General features: G+C 32.9%; 1 pseudogene; it reads left to right on the top strand.

The window, feature by feature from the left end:
- The first annotated feature begins 18,194 nt into the window (after positions 1-18,194).
- On the top strand, positions 18,195-19,914 carry LOC120216353 (annotated as a pseudogene).
- The last annotated feature ends 3,200 nt before the right edge of the window (positions 19,915-23,114 follow it).

Raw genomic sequence — 23,114 nt, 5'->3', positions numbered from 1 at the left:
GGTTATGAGTTGCTGCTGCGTAGTTATATACCAAAAACATTTGTGTTGCGAAATTAAAACCTGTTGCGAATTCAAAAATCGAGTTGCGAATTTGAAATTCAGTATTGCGATAGTCAGAATCTCGTTGCGATTTACAGATTCACATTGCGATTTACGTATTCGCATTGCGATTTACGGATACGCATTGCGATTTACGTATTGTCGTTGCGATTTATAGATACGCATTGCGATTTACGTATTCTCGTTGCGATTTACGGATACACGTTGCGATTTTACGTATTATCGTTGCGATTTACGGATACGCGTTGCGATTTTACGGATACTCGTTGCGATAGTCAGAATCGCGTTACGATTTATATGTTCGCGTTGCGATTTATATGTTCGCGTTGCGATTTTCATATTCGCGTTGCGATTTTTATTTCGCATTGCGATTTTGTTGGTCATTTTGGCAAATCAAAAAAATTTAGTTAAAATCGTATATTATAAGACATTTTTGGTCACTGGGGTTATTTTCTCTATTTAATTAACCAAAGACACAAACCTAGCTGTTCGACAAGATTTCTCGTGCTTGTATAGGGAATATAATCCTACTTTAAACATGTGATTATGCGTTCTAATGTGGACTTAAAAGAAAGTGAACTGACAAGCTAAAGTCTTTGCCTACCAATAGAAAGGATTAAACCCCTAAAAAAGATCCAATTTTCGCAAATAAAGTTGCAATATTAACCCAAATATTACTTTAATTTTTAATATACTTTAATATACGTGTTAAATTGTTGATTTCGTTAATGAAATCCCAAGTCTTCTTCACCTACATTGAAATGGATTTGTCTATTATGTTTCGACTTAGCATCTTTTTTCACTAGGAGGAATAAGAGTGTTCAATTGGTTGGTTCAATTAATTGACAGAACCGAACTTTTAAATTTTTGAAATTTTTTCGTTTTAACCGTTAATCGAATCAAAATAAAAATAATTAACCGAATCGAACAAAGTTCGGTTAATCGATCGGTTAATCAAAATTTTAAATAATATATTATATATATTAAATATTAAATATTTTTGGTTAATTTGATTAATTCGGTCGACTAATTTGGTTAAAACCAAAATTTAAATACTCTTAAAGCTATTAACATATAAATAATATATTAAATTTTTTTTATTAATTCAGTTAATTAAACTGAATTAACTAATAACTTAATTTTAATAAAAATATTAATTGTTAATCGACCGAACTTAAAATTAACCATAAAAAAATTTGATTCGATCAGTTTTATTGGTTACCTTAACTTTTGAACACCCCTAGGAAAGGTATGGGTTAGGTTATATTAATTACTTTTGGTACTCATGTGATACAAGTGTAGTGGCACATTGTAGAACATTCCAGCATATTATATCATAAATTAAAAGGGTTCTAGTATTTGGATTTGAACTTGATTTTAAACTTTTATTTACCCTATGCTACACTCAAAGTCATAACTAATTTAGAAAACGCCTTAAGTTAAGGCATAATTCAAGGGTTGATTTTAGTTAAAAAAATCTGAAAACAATAAAAGACATAAAATGATAATTCTATTGGTGCATTATTCAAAAAATAATAACTCGATTGGTGCATCCAAATATCATGTACAAGATGTTTATTATTACTTAATATGATATTCGGTCTATTGATTCATTGATAAAAATAAAAATAATTTTAAATTTTTAAATTTTTTGAGTCAAATATCTTACTCATTAATTTTTACAGGTTTATAGGTCGGGTCACAGACCACAATATCCGACCTTTCAGATACTCAATGACTTGATTTCTTATTTTATTTTATTTTATTTTTATTTTAGATTAGGTTTTTATTTTTTAAATTATTTCACTCTAACATTCAAAATACTTAATTAATATTGTTCAAAAATATATATAGTTTATCAATTTATTAATCAAATTATTTTTAACCTCAAAACATTCTAAATTTAGTTATAATTCTTTAATTCGGTAAAAAAAATTCAAGTTTTATCTTTGGAATATGTAATTTGGATTTCTAAGTTCTATATTTAAATTAAAATTATGCATTATGGAATTTAAGTTTTATGTAATTTGGATACTAGAACATGTATGTAACGAATAATGAATCCCTAATAAACTTAACATGGAGAAAGGGGGAAACAATGTGTAAATGACAAAGGAAGGGGGGAAACATGGATAAAAATACAGAGATAATTGACTTGGAAAGAAAGAGGAAGCTGATGGGAAATAGACATTTGATAACCACTGGACTTGATCCACACACACACTTACCTCTCATTCACCTTTTCTCTTCTTGTGAGAACGTGTTAGGGGCCAACTTCATGCATCACGTAGATGAAACGTAAGCACCAAAGATATTATGTGCACAAAAAAATGGGTCCATTATATTCCCACCTATTGGTCCTCAGGTTGAAAAACCAAAAAGATGTTCCTACTCTACATTCTCACTGCAATATGTCATCATAATCTTGGTGTCATTTTCACAACCCAAAAAAAAGTAATAAAACTATTTTTATTAAAAAAGTATTAGATATTTGGATTGATCATAATGCTATAATTTTGCCGTTTCGAGCTGTATTACAACCAAGTACTTGTATTTTCATGAGATTGCAATTTGTTTGTTTGATTTTCTCCTTTGCTTATGTTGGTGATAATAAGTTAGTTTAGTCGGGAATTGGTAATTCATCTTTTTTTATTTGGACAAAGAGTCACGACGATGAAAGAATAACTAATTTAAAAAAAAAAAAAAAAAGAAAGAATAACCATTAGTTTGTATTTAAATGAAGAAGTGAATGGATTATCATGCAGAAGACATATGAAGGTCTTATGTGTTCTGACTCCATTATCGGTCTTTGTTGAGGTATTTATAGTGATATTTAGTTTGCGTGTAAGTCGTAAGCTTATAATGATTGTTTGTGGAATGTCAGAATAAATGAATTCATTAGACATTTTAAATTTTGTTTTGATGTATCGAATGTACATATCAAATTGTAGTTATCTAGATATTTATACTTGGATGGTGTAGGCTAGTAGGAGACTTTGGTGGGGCGAAAGGTTTATCTGAAAATTTTAACCAGGAAAGAACTAATTAATAATTTTAATAAATCTGATCTAACGAGAAGTTTGAAAATAATCTTCAAAAACATATATGATTAAACTAGCATCAATGGTGGAATCAAGAATTGGTTAAAGTGCGGTTTTGGGGTGATGGGTATGGAATCAAATCAAAACTGTTGGAATATTTTGGAGTTAAATAGCGAAGCATGGGCATATGAGGAAGGTTTGTAGGTTGAGGGTGGCGGGGAGAGAATAAATATGGCTGCTGGGGGTAGGTTAACTTTAACAGTGGAAAATGGGGACCGAAGTAACCTGATTGGCGTGCAGGTGAGACAGCCGTCTACATCCAACTGGAAGTAACACGTGTTGGATCGATCAACGTGGTCCCAAAAGTGAAATTTTCTAGGGTGGTGACACGTTGGCTACACCCCCATGTACAATTGTGCATGCCCTAACCGCGAAAACGGTCTTTGTGTTTATTGTCTCCCTTTCTCTTTCCTGCATCTCTAAAGAGGTTTCCAATCATGACTTGAAATCACCAAGACATTAGCAAGTGACTCTCATCAGAATTACCGAGACTGTAAAAAAAATTTACAGAACACAACGTAACGTAACTATTGTTTCCCTTATGAAGTGTTTATGTTTCACTAGATGACTACTTCCCCCGTTGTTAACCATTTTGAGTTTCTTTCCAAAGGTTAAACGTTCAAAGATCTCATTTCAAGTATTTTTTTTTCTTAAATAAATAAATAATCTAATTTTTTGTTTTATTTTCACTCATTCCTACTTCACTTCGGAACTTGGGATGGTTAAAAGTTAAAAAAGAAAAGTGATTGGCTAAAGTCAATGCAGTTGAGATGGGATTGTCTCAGGAAATGCAGGTTAATATACAGTTAATATACAGTGTTACCGGATACATTAAAAGATATTTAATAAATTCGGTTTAGCGTTACCGGAAATGTTGACTAATAATAATGTAGTAGGTCTAAGTCATGAAGAAATATTAAAAAATTGTGCAACCGGCAAACTTAACTTGTCGGTTCGTGTCGATCCAAATTAAAAATGTGTCGGTCCAAAACGATATAACAGGTAAAACTATGACAAAAACGGTATTGAAATGATAAAACCGATAAAGCGCTACCGGATACATTTAAAGTGTCGGTACTTTAATATAAGGATCGATACTTCGTGAATTTAAAAGAGAAGCAGTTTTAAATCCTATAAAGTGTCGATACTTTAAAAAAATGTATCGATCCAAAACGATATACCAGGTAAAAATATGATAAAACCGGTATCAAAATGAAAACCGGTAAAACGTTACCGGATATTGAAAGTGTTGATACTTTATATAAGGATCGACACTTTGTGAATTTAAAAGAGAAGCAGTTTTAGCGCCTATAATGTGTCGATACTTTAAAAAAAAATATCGATCCACAACGATATAACATGTAAAAATATGATAAAACCGGTATCAAAATGATAAAACCGGTAAAACGATACCGGATATATTGAAAGTGTCGATACTTTCGTAAGTACGTGTAATAAATATCGACACTTTCAAAGAAATAAGTAATTATCCTTCGAAAGTATCGACACCTGACATAAAAGTATCGACACTTTTTATTTGTATCGATTAAATATAAATAAATATCCGATGAAAATATAAAGGCCATATCTAAATATCCTCTGAAAATCGATAGAACGGACAAGTTTTGAAATCGAAGCGTAATTGTGCTGCATTTCAGAAGGCGTTTCTAAAGCGATGTTTGTTTGTTTGTTGATGCAGTCGAATCGAAAGTATGTTGTCGAAACCATAGTTTTTATTATTACATTAATCACGAATAGGGTTTTTATGTGTTGTTTGGGGTTTGGAGTAAAGAAGCATTTGGGACCTATTGCAGGTAGAAAGTGATATTGAAGGTAAATATAAATGTCGATACTTTTATTAATATTATAGGTAGAAAATTATATTATAGGTTGTATAAATGTGCCACACATTTTGTAGTGGCCATTCAAATTCTTTTGAAGAAAATCGTTTTACCACAAGAGTAGTTATCTATATTTGTATTGAATAAAGTGTATGTAACAAAATAATTTGATTTGCGTAAACTGATATATGAAGGAAAAATGGAGTCAATGGGTTGGAAAATTGTTGGTGGCTCAGATGACTTTGAAATTGAGGCCGAGACTCGAAAGCAACCAAATGGTGGATATATGTCTTCTAGTAAGTATCAATGTCTTTTTGTTATTATTGTTGAAATGGTAATTGGATTAAGTATAGATAAACTTTAAATTGATTACAAATTTTAAATGTTGACAGTATGGTCGAATGCAAAAGGATGAAGGAAGATGGCACACAGAGCGGTTCGGTATGTAAAATGAAATGACATTGAGTAGTATTTAGTGTTAATGTATTGATAAGAAACGTTTAGTTTAATATTAGGTGACAAAAGATGTGAGGTCCAAATGGAATTCAATGAGTGATGCTGAAAAGGAACCTTACATCACACAGTCAAGGAATGATAGTAAAGAATACAAAGAACGGAAAGCACATGAAAATAAGGTATTCATTAAACTTGTAAATACGTTGATACAAAAATATATAAGAACTATAACATTATATATGTTAAAAAATGTAGGAAGTGCCGACAAGATGCAGCATTAAAAGGGTGAATTCATTAATTAAACACTTAAGGAGAAGGGTCAGTTGAATGTGCTGGGAGAGATAGGTTTTGGATCGTTGGTAGAGTAAGGGATCGACCTATTCGAGGGAATTGTGTCGATCCTTGATGGCGCAATTTGATGTCAGACAATGTATTGCTAAGTATGGTGATTTTTCATTTCCTCTCGGGATCCCATGTGCTGCAGCCGTATTGGGGGTAGAAAATGAGGCAAAAGTGTTGTAGAAGTATGTAAGAGTAAGGACTGGAAGCACTTGCCTCCAAATATGGTTTGAAGCAGAAGGTGACATATGCTGAAATTGAAGAGGAAATAAAAGTGGATCTTACGTTGGGGATGAGCTGAAGGCCAGAGTTCTATTATACTTTGTCGGTATCTTTCTTTGTCCAACGGATCATACGTCAACGAACAAGGAACATATGAAGCTCATTTGCGATGAAGGCTTGAAGGGTGAATTCAATTGGGCTGAATATATCCCATCGAGATTGATTGAATCAATAATCACCTTTAAAAAGGCAGCCAGAGATACCTCAAAGGGTGCATAGCAATCTAGAGGTAAATGAGTTGAAGAACTTTTTGTGTTTTTATATAAAAATATAAATTTTATTATAAATGCAGGTTGCACTGTTCGATTTTTGGTCGGACTGTGAGGCAGTGCCGGCTTATGAAAGAACCGGAGTGGCACGCATCCGTGCATAGGGGAAGGAAGATGTGGTTAGAGTGATGGTGAAGTTGAAGTTGGATAGAGCGAAGAAGCAAGAAAGGGTAATAAATGTAATTAAATAATATTAAGAATATAATCAATGTCTTAATATTGTAATTTAATTTTAAAGGTTATTGGCAATGTAGGAGGGAGGCAGAGGAGAAGAAAGGAGATGGTTGTATTGGGGTACGGTGAGTGGGACGACGGTGAGGGAAAACATAGTAACTTCGACATTTTGATGTCTGAATTGGCTGATATCAAAAAATCCAATTGATATCATGCAAAGACAATCAAGAGTTGAAGAGAAACTTGATAGAGTCGAAGAGAAACTTGAGAGAGTCGAAGATACACTTGAGAGACATAAGGGGGTAGTGGAAGGAAAAATAGATGGAGTGGTGAAAGAAGTAGAGGTGTTGAGGGGTGAAGTGGTGAAAGAAGTTGGGGTGTTAAGGGGTGATATTAAGATGGTGACGGGTGAAAAATTTGAGGGAGTGGTGAAGGAGGTTGTGGAATTGAGGTGAACTTACGGGGGTGAAGGGGGTGGTTGATAAATACTTGGATGAAGGAGATCAATTGAAGGGTGAAATAAAAGAGATGAAGAGCTATGTAGAAAAAAAATACGATGAACTGAAAAAATATGAAGAAGAAAAGAGGGAGGAGAAGAAGAGATGGAAAGAAATGAGGAGGAAAGTCGATGTCATTTATACACCGGAGAGTGTTATAGCAGCAGATTTGGATTCGGAATGTCCTGCACCCCAGAAGAAGAAGCAGAAGGTAAGTTGAATAAAAGAAACTTAATTTGATTTTTATTATGTTGTTGTGACAAAAATTTGTATGCAAAATTGTAGGTTGAAAAAGCGGATATTCCAAGCGGAATTGATGACATCGAAGCTGCAATTTGTGATTATTTATGGAATAGTGAGTTAGAATCGGAGTAAGTGAAATATATGCTTTGTGAGTTATATTTAAATATTTCATGACAACATATTAATTCTAATGATTCATACAGATATTCTGTAATCTCAATGGGAAATCGTGGTAAGTAGAAAGTAGAAAATGTTAAAACTTATTGAATATGTTCTGATTGTGTAATTAATTTTGTTAGGTTATTGATTTGCTCGCCTGGACAGTATGCTACGATTCTCAGAAGTCACTCCGGAGGATTGGCTACCTTCCATACCACTTAGCGGTGAGTTAATAATAAATGGAGATAAGTAGTGTATAGACGGTAAATTAATAATGTTTGTTGCGTAATTGCAGCAGCAGGCGTCGGATGCCAACAGCAAAGAAAGTTTGAGAGTATGCTACCTTATGGGTACCATATTGAACTATGTGAAATTCACCGACTGTGAGAAGGTAAGACACCATACCAATGCAAATGATGTTTTCGGATATAGAATGTTGAATTTTGTCAAATTGGGTGTGAAATTTGTTGCAGATCATGATCACAATAAACTACCATAATTCACATTGGTATCTGTTGGTGTTGGATATGGTAGATCGTGTTGCAACAATATGATAGTATGTTTACAACTGAAACAGCTAAACAAAGAGTGAAGGATGCTAAGAGATTGGTGTATGTATGTATGAAAGGACATTATGTAAATTATAATGCATAATTTTTTTGGATCATAACTTCTTCTATTTTAATACAGATTAAAATATTAGATTTTTATAATAAGAAACGCATTTGGGTTGAATCCTGTGGATCTCTAGGAAAGTATCCCTTGAAAATTTCAAATTTGTGGAGCATAAGAAGAATAAGCAATTGAATGGGTATGAGATGTTATCACAAATAGAAAGCTTAATTTATGCAGTATTCATCATAATTGACATGTGTGGTTTTCAAATTTTGTAACAGACATAATTGCGACATGTATGTGATGATGTGGATGGAATCGATCGGTTCTACAGGGGCAACTGGTGATTTTGTAATGGAAAGAAAATTCGTTTGTGGTAAAATTGTTAAAAGTCGTAGATTGAATGATGTAGTTTACAATACTTAACGTTCTGACAATTTGAATATAGGTTGTTGGAGAGTGGGATCGATCGCGAATATTAAACATCTCGTAAGCCACAATCAAATCAACGAAGACAGGAGATAACAAAAGTGCCATGATACATAAGAATAACAAAAGGATACAATGATGTAAATGTAGGGTTAATTTTTATAAGATTTATAATTTGTATACGATTTATAATTTTGTATGTGAATATAATTATGAATGAGATGAGAAAAGTTAGCAGTCTGTTGTTGTACATGTTTCTTATACACATTAAGGGTTATGTTGATACTTACGATATATGGAGATTGTTGTCTGTATTATACCAAATGTCATCATAATTGTCATCATGTGCGAGAATGAATGGCCATTCCATATATATTGAGGGTATGTACAATAACTACAAAATTTACTTTAAAGTAAAAGGCAAATTTACAATATGGTAAACAGGGTGCAACCATAAAGTATCGATCCATATATAAAAAGTGTCGATCCCATAAACATCGAAACCCAAAAGTATAATGTAATAGGTAATTTTTCAATCTAATCGGTACAAGTATACCGGTTTTATGAGAGAATAGGTCTAAATAATGTATCGACATTTTTGTAGTTTGTGTCGATATTTTTGGTCCAGAATGAATGTCAAACAGGGTGCAACAATAAAGTGTCGATCCATATATAAAGAGTGTCGATCCGATAAACATCGAAACCCATAAGTATAATGTAATAGGTAATTTTTCAATCTAACCGGTACAAGTATACCGGTTTTATGAGAGAATAGGTCTAAATAATGTATAGACACTTTTGTAGTTTGTGTCGATATTTTTGGTCCAGAATGAATGGCAAACAGGGTGCAACAATAAAGTGTTGATTCATATATAAAAAGTGTCGATCCCATAAACATCGAAACCCATAAGTATAATGTAATAGGTAATTTTTCAATCTAACCGGTACAAGTATACGGTTTATGAGAGAATAGGTCTAAATAATGTGTCGACACTTTTGTAGTTTGTGTCGATAATTTTGATCCAGAATGAATGGCAAACAGGGTGCAACCAAAAGTGTCGATCCATATATAAAAGTGTCGATCATAAACATGGAAACCCAAAAGTATAATGTATTAGGTAATTTTTCAATCTAACCGGTATAAGTATACCGATTTTATGGAGAATTGGTATATAATATATATCGACACTGTTAATGTTTTGTCGATACTAATTTAAATATCAAGTGTTTTTCCACGTTCATTATATAGTACTCTAAATCAAAAAACCCTAAACATAAAGGCAAGCAGGCAGAAGATAACTCTTCCTTTCCGAAGAATATTAGCTTTATCATAACAGTGACGAACATATATTCAGGTAAATTTATCGATATTTTATGGGTTTGATTGATTTCTATATTGGAGTTTTTTTCCTGAATGTGTTTGTGTTCCATTGTAATAGCATCCAACCAAAATGGCTCCAAAACGTCAGCGTCATAAGCGCAGTCTTTCTCAAAGCTCTTCTCAACCCAGTTCTTCTCAACCACAACCTCCTTCTGAAACAAACGCTTCTTCTGAGGAAATCAGGTCCTTCGAAACTCTGAACTTTAGATCCGATATGGAGAAACAAAGATGGCAGACGAGTTTTAAAGTAAGGAAGATTCGTCCCGAACGTGTCATTGACCTGGGTTTCTTGTTTGATGATAAATATGCATTTAGTTTTAAATCCACATTTACATCTTGGGGTTGGCTTGAATTCCTTGGTGTAGAACCAATATATTATCCCAACCTAGTTAGAGTCTTCTACAACAATGCTTCCTTACAGCACGAGCCTAATAAGACTAATATAATAGGAATTAATACACATGTCATGGGAAAGGAAATATATATATATCTCCGGAAACTATTGTGGAGGGTTTAGGTGTAGCGAATAAAGGGGATTCAGATGAAAATGGTGTAGATTGATCTACAATTAAACGGGTTGCTAGAAATAGCCCAATTCACCTCGATGTAGAGTCGAGAGTGTTTCACAAAATGCTCACATGGTATATCCGAACTAGTGGGGGAAAACATTCAACGCTTCGAGACAACGATTATTGGTGGATAGCAAAGTATAAATCCAAATCCAAAACGGCTCCAAACATTGCAAAACTCATATTTAATACAATTGTATATATGGTCACAAAGGGAGCAACAATTTCAACTACACTATCATATGGATGTGTCATCACCCATCTGTTGAAGAAGAAGGAAGTTGATTTTTCGCATGACGCCCCTGTTCGATTAACCCGCAAGATTAACATGGTATTTATTAAAAATGTGGGATATGATTTTGTTGAAAAACTCGGTTGGAAGCGTGTCAAAGAGGTCGGATTAGATCAAGAGAGGGAGTAAATGGACCCCGTTGGCCATGAAGAAGAGCAACCAAGTGGAGACGCAATGATGGAAGAAGCTCCAGTTGCAGAGGATGTCACAATTAAGACCGTGATGGAATACATGGTCAATTTTTGGGAGCATATTGATTCCATTGTGAGTGGAATGCGATCCGATATTTCATCATTGCAACATGAAGTCTCCATGTTGCGTGTCGAATTACGTCAACGACATCAAACGAGTTAGGTAATTCATTATTTATGTTTCTAAACATTTACACGTTCTGAACTGTATTTTATTTTCTTTTAACAGATGTGGACAACCAAGCGGTCAATGAAGATGAAGCTGACGATGAAGATGACGATGATGATGATGATGATCCAAACAAGTATATTGTGTCTGCAACGCCACCTTCAAGAAAACTTTTAATTTTTGATCTCAATGGTGTCCTTGCCTACATCCCAAGACGGCCTGCAGGTTTTAATATTCTTTGTATCCATTATTTTAACATATAAGCGTAGTAGAACTTTAATCTCATTTTCTTCATGTTGTAGATGTTGTCCTCAGAACAAGATTATTTGAATTTATGCAATTTTTGTCGATAATTTTGTTGTTGCCCTTTGGTCTTCAAAGATGAGGTTAGAACATGTTTGGAGCAATTGAATTACTGTAGTCAAAATCGTTATTATACATTTGAATGTTAACATTCAAACTTGATTACAATCTCAGGCATAACGTCGACCGTGTACTTGAGAAACTACCTTTATTTTCTGAGCATTTTCTATTCGTGTGGGTAAGATGAATGTCATTACAGTTTGCTGACTTTTCGTTGTCTATGATTCCTACATATTTATGTTCGACTATTTGTGAACAGGATCAAGCAAAATGCAAAACATACGATATTGTTACCTACTGTAAAGATCTCAATGATGTTTGGAACGCGTGTCCAGATTTTAACGAGCTAAATACACTTTTGGTCGATGATTCAGCGGAAAAAATGATTTATAATCCGGTAAGTTGCATTTATGCAATATGTTTTTCTAGTTGAACAGGTGTTCAGACATTGATTATTTTAACAACTTATGTGTTTATATAGAAATACAATTACATATGTCCACATACCTTTGACGCTGCTTCCCATTTGAACGACAATGCTCTAGGTATGACACAAATTTATTCATGCTTATGCGAATTTAGTTTATTGTTAGTAAAATTGCACCTCATTAGTTTGATAATTGAAATTATTTATGTATGTCCTCAGAAAAAAGGGAAACATACGAGAGTATTTGGAAAATTTGTTGAAGGCCTCTAATGTTCCGGACTTCGTTAGAAATAACCCTTTTCATCGGATTAATTTCGTTTGTCGGTACATTATTTCAACATTCTTGTGTATGTATATTTTGGTGTGATTATATTGTGTGTATATTTTCATTAATTATTCCATATTTGCTTCTCTGTATACATATACATTTGAGGATTGTTGAAATATCAATACTAGTTATTAATGTATTTTACATCTGCTTGCAAATGTATCGAAACACATTACTATATCATTGTTTTCCATGATATCCACAACAAAGTTTTCACACTTTTTAATATTGTGTCGGTACTTTATGTCCAGAATGGAAGAAAAATGTGTCGATACCTTTTCAAAAAGTGTCGATTGAAAAAATATCGGAACCCATAATTATAATGTAATAGATACTTTTGTAATATAATCGGTAAAAATATACCGGTTTTATGAGCGAATAGGTCTACAACCTATATCGACACTTTTTAATATTGTGTCGGTATTTATGTCAGAATGGAAGAAAAATGTGTCGATACCTTGTCAAAAAGTGTCGACATTTACACATCGGAACCCAGAATTATAATGTAATAGATAATTTTGTAATATAACAGGTATAAATATACCGGTTTTATGAGCGAATAGGTCTACAACCTATATCGACACTTTTTAATTTTGTGTCGGTACTTTATGTCCAGAATTATAATGTACTAGATAATTTTGTAATATAACCGGTATAAGTATACCGGTTTTATGAGTGAATAGGTCTACAACCTATATCGACACTTTTTAGTATTGTGTCGGTACTTTATGTCCAGAATGGAAGAAAAATGTGTCGATACCTTGTCAAAAAGTGTCGACATTTACACATTGGAACCCAGAATTATAATGTAATAGATAATTTTATAATATAACCGGTATAAATATACCAGTTTTATGAGCGAATAGGTCTACAACCTATATCGACACTTTTTAATTTTGTGTCGGTACTTTATGTCCAGAATTATAATGTACTAGATAATTTTGTAATATAACCGGTATAAGTATACCGGTTTTATTAGCGAATAGGTCTACAACCTATGTCGACACTTTTTAATATTGTGTCGGTACTTTATGTCCAGAATAGAAGAAAAATGTGTCGATACCTTGTCAAAAAGTGTCGACATTTACACATCGGAACCCAGAATTTTAATGTAATAGATAATTTTGTAATATAACCGGTATAAATATATCGGTTTATGAGCGAATAGGTCTACAACCTATATCGACACTTTTTAATACTGTGTCGCTAATTTTAAGTAACGCGGTTTTTCTTCCTTCATTCAAAATATTTATATGTACATGTTTCTTATACACAATAGGAGTCATGTTGATACTTACGATATATAGAGATCGTTGTCATTCCATTCCGTCTTCGAAAAAAATCAGTTGATGTAGGCTGTGTGCTTGTACTCAAACTGAGCTTGACTTGAGGACATGTTAGTTTGTTATGTCCCTCACCGTTGCAGTACCCACATCGCCTAATTTTCTTCTCGACCTTGTTCTTCGGCACTTCTTTTCGCTTGCGTTGTTTTTGTTGAGGGTCACGAACGTTATTTACTACAATGCTCTGGTTGACTGAATCATTCAAACCAAACAAGTTTTCTAATTCTTCTATTAGTTTTTTCATCTCATCTCTTGCGGTTTTGAAAGACTCGTGTCTTTGATGCAATGTAGCATAACCTACTTGACGTTGAACGTAGAGCAGCGAACCTTGCCATTTGCATCACTTCTGGAGACACATTCAAATCAACATAACTGGGTGCAGAAGCCTTCGAATCATTAGTCCACCTACTTTGAATCAAAGTCCCGGGCAAATATGTGTAGTCCAAGTGCTTCAAAATGTGAAGTTGATGGCGACACGGAAGTCCAACGGTCTCGAATTTTTTGCAGGAGCAAATTAGAGTTTTCGTACGATAATCAAAACTAATTTCAAATTTCTTATTTTTTTCTACGTACTTTGACAAAATATAATGTTGACATTCATCTGATAAGGACTTAATCTCTGCCTCAATCCGGTACAATGTCTCCCGTATAAGTTCATCTTGGAACACACGAAAAGATTCACAGGTAAAAATCGCAGTGGCATGGCTTTCAAGGTCGACCAGTTTTGTGATCTGGAAGGGCTTCGTATGGGAACTTAAGTAATCCGCTTTCAACTCGTTCATACGCATTCTACTAATTCCATCTTCAATTGCACGAACAACATCTAAATATGTCTTCTTGTGTTTCAGTGCAATAGCTAGTGAAGCATTCATAGACTCACACCTTTGTGTTGAGCGAATATTGGCAAAGAAATGACCGGTTAGATATGCTTGTGCCCATAAGTGTCGTGTATTTCCCTTCTCAATCACCCATGGATGCTTTTGGACGTTGAATTCTGAAACAGTCGAACGCCATTGAATATCAAATTCCTTGGTTGTCTACCAGGAAGCCATGCATTTTGAGAATGCTGCTGTAAACTTTGGGTCACCAATGTTAGCTTGTGCATTGCGAGAAAGATGCCAAGAACATAATTTGTTCTTAGCATAAGGGATAACAGATTTGATAGCCCTCTGCATTGCCCTATCCCCATCGGTGACAACTGAAATAGGTGATTTATTCATCATGGCTTCTAAACAATTCTGTAGCACCCACTCGAAAGATTGAGACGTCTCGTCAGCGATTATGGCAGTGGCAAACACAATTGTGTTATGGTGATGATTGACACCAACAATAGGCATAATTGGTCGACCATACAAATTATCTTTGTACGTTGTGTCGAACGCAATTACATCACCGAAGCATGTGTAATCCGACCAAATAAGATTATACAATGCCCCTGATTCGTCTACCGAGTATGTCATAAAAAACCTGGGATCATCATGTTTCTTATAATCAAAGTAGGCAATAAGCGCATTCACATCCCCATCGACGATTTCCTTTGCTTTACGTCTTTGAAGATGCATTATAGAGGTCTTTATGTGTAAATCCAACATTATGATAGCCCCCTGCCTGCTGCGTTAAATAGTTCATTACTTGTGACGTGCCAACACCGACCTCTTTCAATGTTGTTGCCTCATCGATATCAACCTTACTTACAGCTCTATTAGAACGCATAAATGGTGTTATAGCAGGTGTGCACAATGCATGATTATGTTTCTGATCAGACTTACTTATAACCCACTGATCGTTTGTATTTGTTGTTGTAACTACGACTCTAGTCTTACATCATGTTCTTGTGACTGGCGTATGAGCACGTTGACGATCAACAGTATTGACTTTAGATACTCGAAACCCTTATTTGGAACAACAAAATTCTTGTGTCTTGACATTCCTTTCCACGTCAAGCCGTGTTGTTCCCTTACGTGCACTAAACCCATGTTCCCGTGCGAATCCCTTGTAAAAGTACCAAGCTTGATCACGTGAACAGAAGAGCTGACCAATCAATCTGTCAGATTCATCAACATTAAGTACTTCATGGCATTCCTCGGTTGGCTTAACATTGTCTACATCAGTTTTATCCATGGCAAAAATTTTGTTGTGCAAGTTCAGTGGTCCAGGAGTTGATGGAGATGTAAGCAAAGGTTCATTTTGAACATGTTTCAGTCGTGCTGCTTTCAATAGGATGTGGTATTGGTAGTGGTAGTTAAAGAGTGGGTACAACATTAAATTCGCAGTACATATTTAGGTATGTACAATAACTACAAGTATCGACCCAAAAAAACATCGAAACCAATAATTATAATGTAATAGGTAAATTAACAATGTAACAAGTATCGACCCAAACGAGGTGCACGCATAATATATTAGGTCAACATAAAGTATCGACACTTATTAAAAGTATCGATCCCGAAAACATCGAAACCAATAATTATAATGTATTAGGTAAATTTACAATGTAACCGATATAAATATACTGGTTTTATGCTAAAATAGGTCAGCATATAGTATCGACACTTGTTAAAGTTGTGTCGATACTTACGGTCTAAAATGAATACCAAAAAAGGTGTACCCTTAAAGTGTCGATACATTTATTAAAAAAGTATCGATCCCTAAAACATCAAAACCCATAAGTATAATGTTCAATGAAACCGATATAATTATACCGGTTTTATGAGAGAATAGGTCTAAATCATGTATCGACACTTTTTTAGTTTGTGTCGATATTTTTGTCCAGAATGAAATATTAATGCCCAACGAGGTGCAAGCATAAAGTGTCGATACTTTTATAAAAAGTTTCGACACTTTATGAAATATCGAAACCGATAATTATAATGTAAAAGGATATATACTTTACAATATAAGCACTACCTATTACATTATATAAACGCTACCTATTACATTATATAAGCGCCACCTATTACATAATATTTTTACCTATTATATTGAAAGTGTTCATACTTTTTATAAAAAGTATCTATCATTTTTATAAAAGTGTCCATATTTTTTTCAGTGTGAAAAACATTAATTTAAGGTTATCTTTTGAGTGAGTTTTAAGATATTAATTTAGTAATTATAGGCGTCTAATGATTTATTTTTTATGTTACGGTATATATTATTATTAAATTAAAAACAATAAACATATATATTACATATTTATTATTATCTTTGGTTAATATTGTTAAATTTAAATTCTAAATATTATTTTATAAAATATCAAAACAATCAAATAATTTTTTGTGCAAATGAAATTATTAAATTAATATTGTAGGTGGAAAACATGAAACACTATTAAAAAATTGAAACATAAATTACATAACTTTAAAAAAAGTATCGATCCTTTTTATAAAAAAATATGGACACTTTCAACATATTATAATGTAATAGGTAAATTTGCAATGTTATCGGTATAAATATACCGGTTTACTTATAAAATAGGTCAATATAAACGCTACCTATTACATTATATAAGCGCTACCTAATATATTATTATACTTTATAATATTTCCGGTTAAATAATATAACATAACCGGTCTAAATTTTAACCGATTACTTATTTAACCGGTCACGCCATATATTAACCGTTTTTAGACGCCACACCGCATAACTACCCAGTTGAGATACCACCTAATTGGACAACAAAAGATGACTTGGTACTGCATGTCCAAATCCAGAGGTCAGCCATCACTCCATTTTTTATTTCTAAGGTGGTCAGTTTTTGGATCCCAAAACCTTTTGATTTTTGTATTTGTTCCCTTGCTCACCCCTCATTTTTGCTCTTAATTACTTATTAGGAAAGCCAAATCCATACTTAGGGACCAAATGTTAATAAATTAGGAAGGTTGGGATGCACTAGGGGTGAGCAAAACTCGATTCGATTTAAAAAATCATTTTTTTTTCAATTTGATTCAACTTGAAAAAACTCAATTTGATTTGATTTTGAGTTATAATTTCATAAATTCAAGTCAAGTTATAAAATATAACTTGAATAAATCGAATAATAACTCAAATAACTCAAAATTTTTAGTAATTAGTGGATTGATTTTCAAGGTTGAGTTGAGTCTCTCTACTCTAAATGATATATGTACATCACATATTAAAAATATGAAGAAATATATATATGTATTGCACACGGTTATAAAAAAACCGTTAAAATTGAAAACAAATAGTACCATAATATTTTAAAATATTTACCATTAAATTTAAACAAAAACTAAAAAACTCGAATTGAAAAATTTTCAAATCAAATTTGAGTTATAAAATATGACTCACAAACTCAATTTTTTACTCGACTCAACTCAATCAAACGCTCATCCTAGAATATATCATTCTTTTATTAGTATTAATTAATTAAAGGAAATTTTGTGTGAGGAAGAAAATATCTTTTTGGGTTAAAAAAATCTTTATCCACAAGTTTATTAGATAGGTGAAAACTAAGTAATTAAAGAATAGGGCCTTTCTTTTGTCTCAAATCAATTTATCAAATAATGGCATTGTTGTTATTCATGAAGCAATGAAGCCCAATCTTTGATGGTGTTCTCCTTAAGGCAACAAACAAGTGCCCAAGTCCTACTATCCTATAAATAAACAACGTTTCTTCTCTACACATCCACTTCTCCACCATATTACTAAAGTCAAAGAGAAAGAAAAGGAAATTTCTTGAAGAAAGAGAGAGTGGAGATTAATTAGCAAATAATTATGACGTCCCAAATGAAAGAGCTTGAAGATCATATGGCTCTAATCTCCCAAATGTACTCTGGTCTATGCACTCAAGTTGCACCACAACAAGGTAATAGTTAGTACACTAAAAATAAAAAAAAAAATCCAATGTTTTCTATGATTGTTCTTGTAGCTTAAAAGCATCTTTTTTTAATGAGCAGGCGAAACAAAGCCTCGACGGAGACAGAAGAAGGGGAAGGGAGGGGAAGGCGGCGTTACAGCGGCGGCTAAGAAAAGGAAGCTTAGTGATGAACAAGTTCATCTCCTTGAACTTAATTTCGGGAATGAACATAAACTCGAGTCGAACGTAAAGACCGGCTTGCTTCGGAGTTGGGGCTCAACCCTCGGCAAGTGGCGGTTTGGTTCCAAAATCGGAGGGGCCGTTGGAAGAATAAGAAGCTTGAGGAGGAATACAGCAAGCTAAAGACACTAAATGAAGGCACTGTTCTTGAAAAATGTCGACTTGAATTGGAGGTATAATTATTTCAACTCCAACTCATTTCATACATTTTAAAATGAAAAAAGAAAACACGATTCATCAGTTAAATGATTAACTTAATTAGTTGGATTTTAAAACACAAACCCTTCCTCTATTAAAGCTTTCTATTTCATATGTAACCTTAAAAAAAACTTAGTTTTCTTCCGGTTTCTCAGGAACCAAACTAATAATACTATCAGGCTGTCCCTTCTTAGACATTAACATGTTTTTGTTTTCATTCGACATTAATTATTTATTTTTGCTATTGCAAAAAAATATACCCCATATTGGTTAGATATACACTTTTTAAGAGTTTAAATATAAGATTTTATTTTTTATATTGATTGAAGATAAAATTAAGTTATTATTTGTCTTTTCAGTTAAAGCTGACATAAATTTTTATTATATTTTAGAAAATTAGTCAATTTTATCTTAATCCCGTTATTTATGAAAGATTTTTAAGAACTGATTTTTAATTAACAAAACAATTAAGACTTTAAGAGTGTTGGTTCTAAGAAAATGAAGCAAGTGCCGGTCTCCTTAAGCTTTATCCTCTTAAAAAGACAAGGAGACCCACATGTTAGGAACGTGCATGAGCTCTAGGCTCGAAAAAAAATTAATGTCATGTTGTTGGGTTAGGCCATTAAAAAAAACTTTATAAAGGAATTTTGGACAGAAAGTGATAAAAAGCTTTCACAATGAACATCAAACCTTACCACTTCATTACACAACAAAAAGTAGTTGAAAAATCTGCAATCAAAACATGGGTCTTGTTTGAGGTAGATGGTGCTGGGCTTAGCCAAGGCCCATGACATAATTTATTTGATTCTTTTATAACTATCGATATCTAATCTATGGCTGATTTAAATTTTAAAATTTCAATTCTGTTCAGGTTTTAAAACTCAAAGACCAACTTCGAGAAGCAGAGAAAGAAATCCGAGGGTTAACGGAACGAGTGGACGGGGTGTCGATTACCAGTCCGTGTTCATCATCAGTATATGCAATGGAAGCCGTGGATCCACCACCTTTCCTTGGGGAATTTGGATATGATCAAGATGTTTTCTACATAGGACAAAACAATTATATTCAAGGCCTGGAATGGACGAACCTATGCATGTAATCAATTAGTATGTGTAGATAATTATGATCTCTAAATATCAAATATAATATAATTAATCCTTAACTTTGTTTCTCAAAATAATTTGCTAGTGTTTAACAAGGAACTCTTAATTTGGAAATTAATGTTATCAGATGTACTATACTAAGTAACTTACTTTTTGACTAAAGATGGTTGAATGAACTAGTTGATAAACTCAAGTCTAACTATTGAGATTATTTTTCTCTTAAAACTAATTAATCATCATAAATCCACTCAAAGTTTGACTAATAACATCATGGTGTTTATCCTTATGTACCCGAATTCTGAAAAGGCTAAAACTATTAAAAAATCTCTGACACTTAGATAAAATGTAATGTTAATAGTAATATTATGGCTATGAATTTACTTAAATTTTAATTGGGAAAGGCAGTGGAGGATATAAAAATATTTTTGAGGGTGGGCACACACTTATTAATTATTGAATTTTTTTGTATGGGTTAGACACAAATAAAATTTTAAGATGGATATCAATAGTAAAATGGATCACTAATATAACGAAATTCGAATTCTATGGTGGGCATGTGTCCTCCCTGACCTTGCTTTGCATGTGCCACTAGGTAGGTAAAAATATTTGTAAAATAAAAATATTTATAGAATATGTATTAACTTTTAAAATTATTGGAGAGAATTATCGGAGATATGTAATCTTTTTGGTGATCTCTACCACATTTGATATTCATGTTGCATATATGAATTTTGTAGTAACATTTGCTTTGCATGTGCCACTAGGTAGGAAAAATATTTGTAAAATAAAAATATTTATAGAATATGTATTAACTTTTAAAATTATTGGAGAGAATTATCGGAGATATGTAATCTTTTTGGTGATCTCTACCACATTTGATATTCATGTTGCATATATGAATTTTGTAGTAACATTGAAAGAATTTTTTATAATACACCAAGGTTTTGAGATGCAAGAAATTACATGTATTTGAGTTGTTTATTATATCTATATTTATAGTTAATTTTTTTCTTATTCATGGAGATATGTGGGGTTGAATAACATTATATCTATTTTTTCACTCACAAATTTCTAACAATTGGTGTTAGAGCTATAGGTCGAGATTCATGATGATGTGATCATGAGTAGTTGTTCAATGTCAAGGGAATTTATTGTTGTAAATTTTGTAATAAAATTGGAGACATGAAAAAAGACGTTTGGTTGGACTGAATTTTGAGTTGTTTGGGAAGAAATCTTAAATCGACCTGTTGATGTTTTAATATATATTTGATTAATGTACGGATTAAATTTATGCAAGGCTCAAAGCCCAAAAGGTAATCTTCTATGAAATTTGTGCTGATGAAGAAAGAGATCGTTATATATTGATTTAAATTTTAATTGATAATTAAATAAATTTTAGTATAATTTGTTTTATCTTTTATGTGTAAATTATTTCATATCAATTTTATTTTAATTATCGTTTATTTGTAAGTTCATTAACAAGTATGATGATAGTTGTTAATTTATATGAAGAAGGGAACTTTAAGTGGAAATTAATAGTAAAGACCTTTTACACAAAATTAATACGAAATCAAATCAAATTAGATCACTCAAGCTTTGTAAAACAAGAAGGGTAAATATTTAAATCTTTTACACATTAAATGAGGAATTTTATAGGGCATAATTGTCTTGGATTGTGTGAGAGGTAGAACTTTCTAACATTTTTATGGTAGGTGGTGTAAAGTCAATATGTATGGCGCCATTAAACTACATCATTGGTCTTAGCCATTGCCACTTGTTACCGGGAAATGATCATATGAGACAACCTTAATATAAGACTAAAAAAAGATGCTATCGGTTTTATTATTATTTAAATAATAAAATCGGTAAAAAATTACTAGAAACATTATTATTTCTATCGGTTTTGTTATTATTGTACTTTTTTACTGATTTTGTTAACAAAACCGGTAAAGTGCTACCGGTGTTGTTATTTTTTCTAGCGGATCTAGCACCCTTTGCAGAAAGATACGACACATGCACCACGTCTTACGCCAGCTGGAGTCACATCAGCCTAAGGCGCGGTGCATGGGCCGCACCTTTCAAAATTAATTTGGACCGTTCACACTCCCCCTCACATCCTATAAATATCCCCATCTCAACTATTTTCACCACACCAAATCCTCTCAAAAATCAAACTCCGGTCAAATTTTATTTAGAAGATAATATATTATATTATATTCCATTAAATTAATATTTTAGTATTTTATTTAATTATATATATATATTTGCAGTTATAAAATGGAAGGCGATCTATTTCGTTTGGATGGAAATCATATATTGAGACATTTTGCTAATATAGTAACATTTTTAAATTTTAATTTAAATTATTAGTAATAATTTATTTATTTATTTTTTATTATGAGATTATATATTAAATTTTGTAATTATTAATAATTTTAGGAGAGCGACCGTATATTAGATCATTTTATCCGTAACCTTAAGTTAACGATACTAACCCGTGTCTGGCCGTATTTAGTCGAGGTTGAATTCGGTTACATAGCTAGATATAAAAGCCACTGTATGGTAGAATCAAACCTGATTTCTACATCAGTTGAGCGGAGGAGAACGGAGACACAAAGATTCCATATTCCGTGCGAAGAGTGCACGATTACGCTGGAGGATGTTTTCATGCACTTGGGGCTTCCGGTGGATGGAGATGTGCTTTCAGATGTGGCACATGGTAATTGGAATTCTTTGTGCCAGGAATATCTAGGAGGTGTCCCGCCAAATTTTAACGGTGGTCAGATTTCGTTAAATTGGATGATTGCAAATTTCCACAATTTGCGCGAGGACGCCTCAGAGGATCAAGTTAAAAAGTATGCACGAACATGCATACTGCAGCTGATAGGAGAGTTGATGATGCCAGACAAATCGCGTAACCAAGTTCATTGTATGTGGTTACGGCATCTCGGCGATTTTTATCTGGTTAGATCACTGAGTTGGGGCTCAGCAGTTTTGGCATTCATGTATAGGGAGATGTGTCGAGCTACTAGCTACAGGACAAATGCTATCGGTGGATGTCTCATTCTGCTGCAGTCTTGGGCATGGTATCACATACCCTTTTTATGTCTTATTGTGAAGAACCCGTTCGTAATCCCGCTACTATTGAGATAATTACAATACTAATTTCGTATATTAATCATTTTATCTAGTATATAATAAAAATTATTTCCTTGAATAGGTGGTCTAT

Source organism: Hibiscus syriacus, unplaced genomic scaffold, assembly GCF_006381635.1.
Source record: "Hibiscus syriacus cultivar Baekdansim isolate YM2019G1 unplaced genomic scaffold, ASM638163v2 tig00110160_pilon, whole genome shotgun sequence".
Classification (NCBI taxonomy): domain Eukaryota; kingdom Viridiplantae; phylum Streptophyta; class Magnoliopsida; order Malvales; family Malvaceae; genus Hibiscus; species Hibiscus syriacus.
Note: the sequence above shows the minus strand (reverse complement) of the source record. Positions and strands in the feature narration are given on the sequence as shown.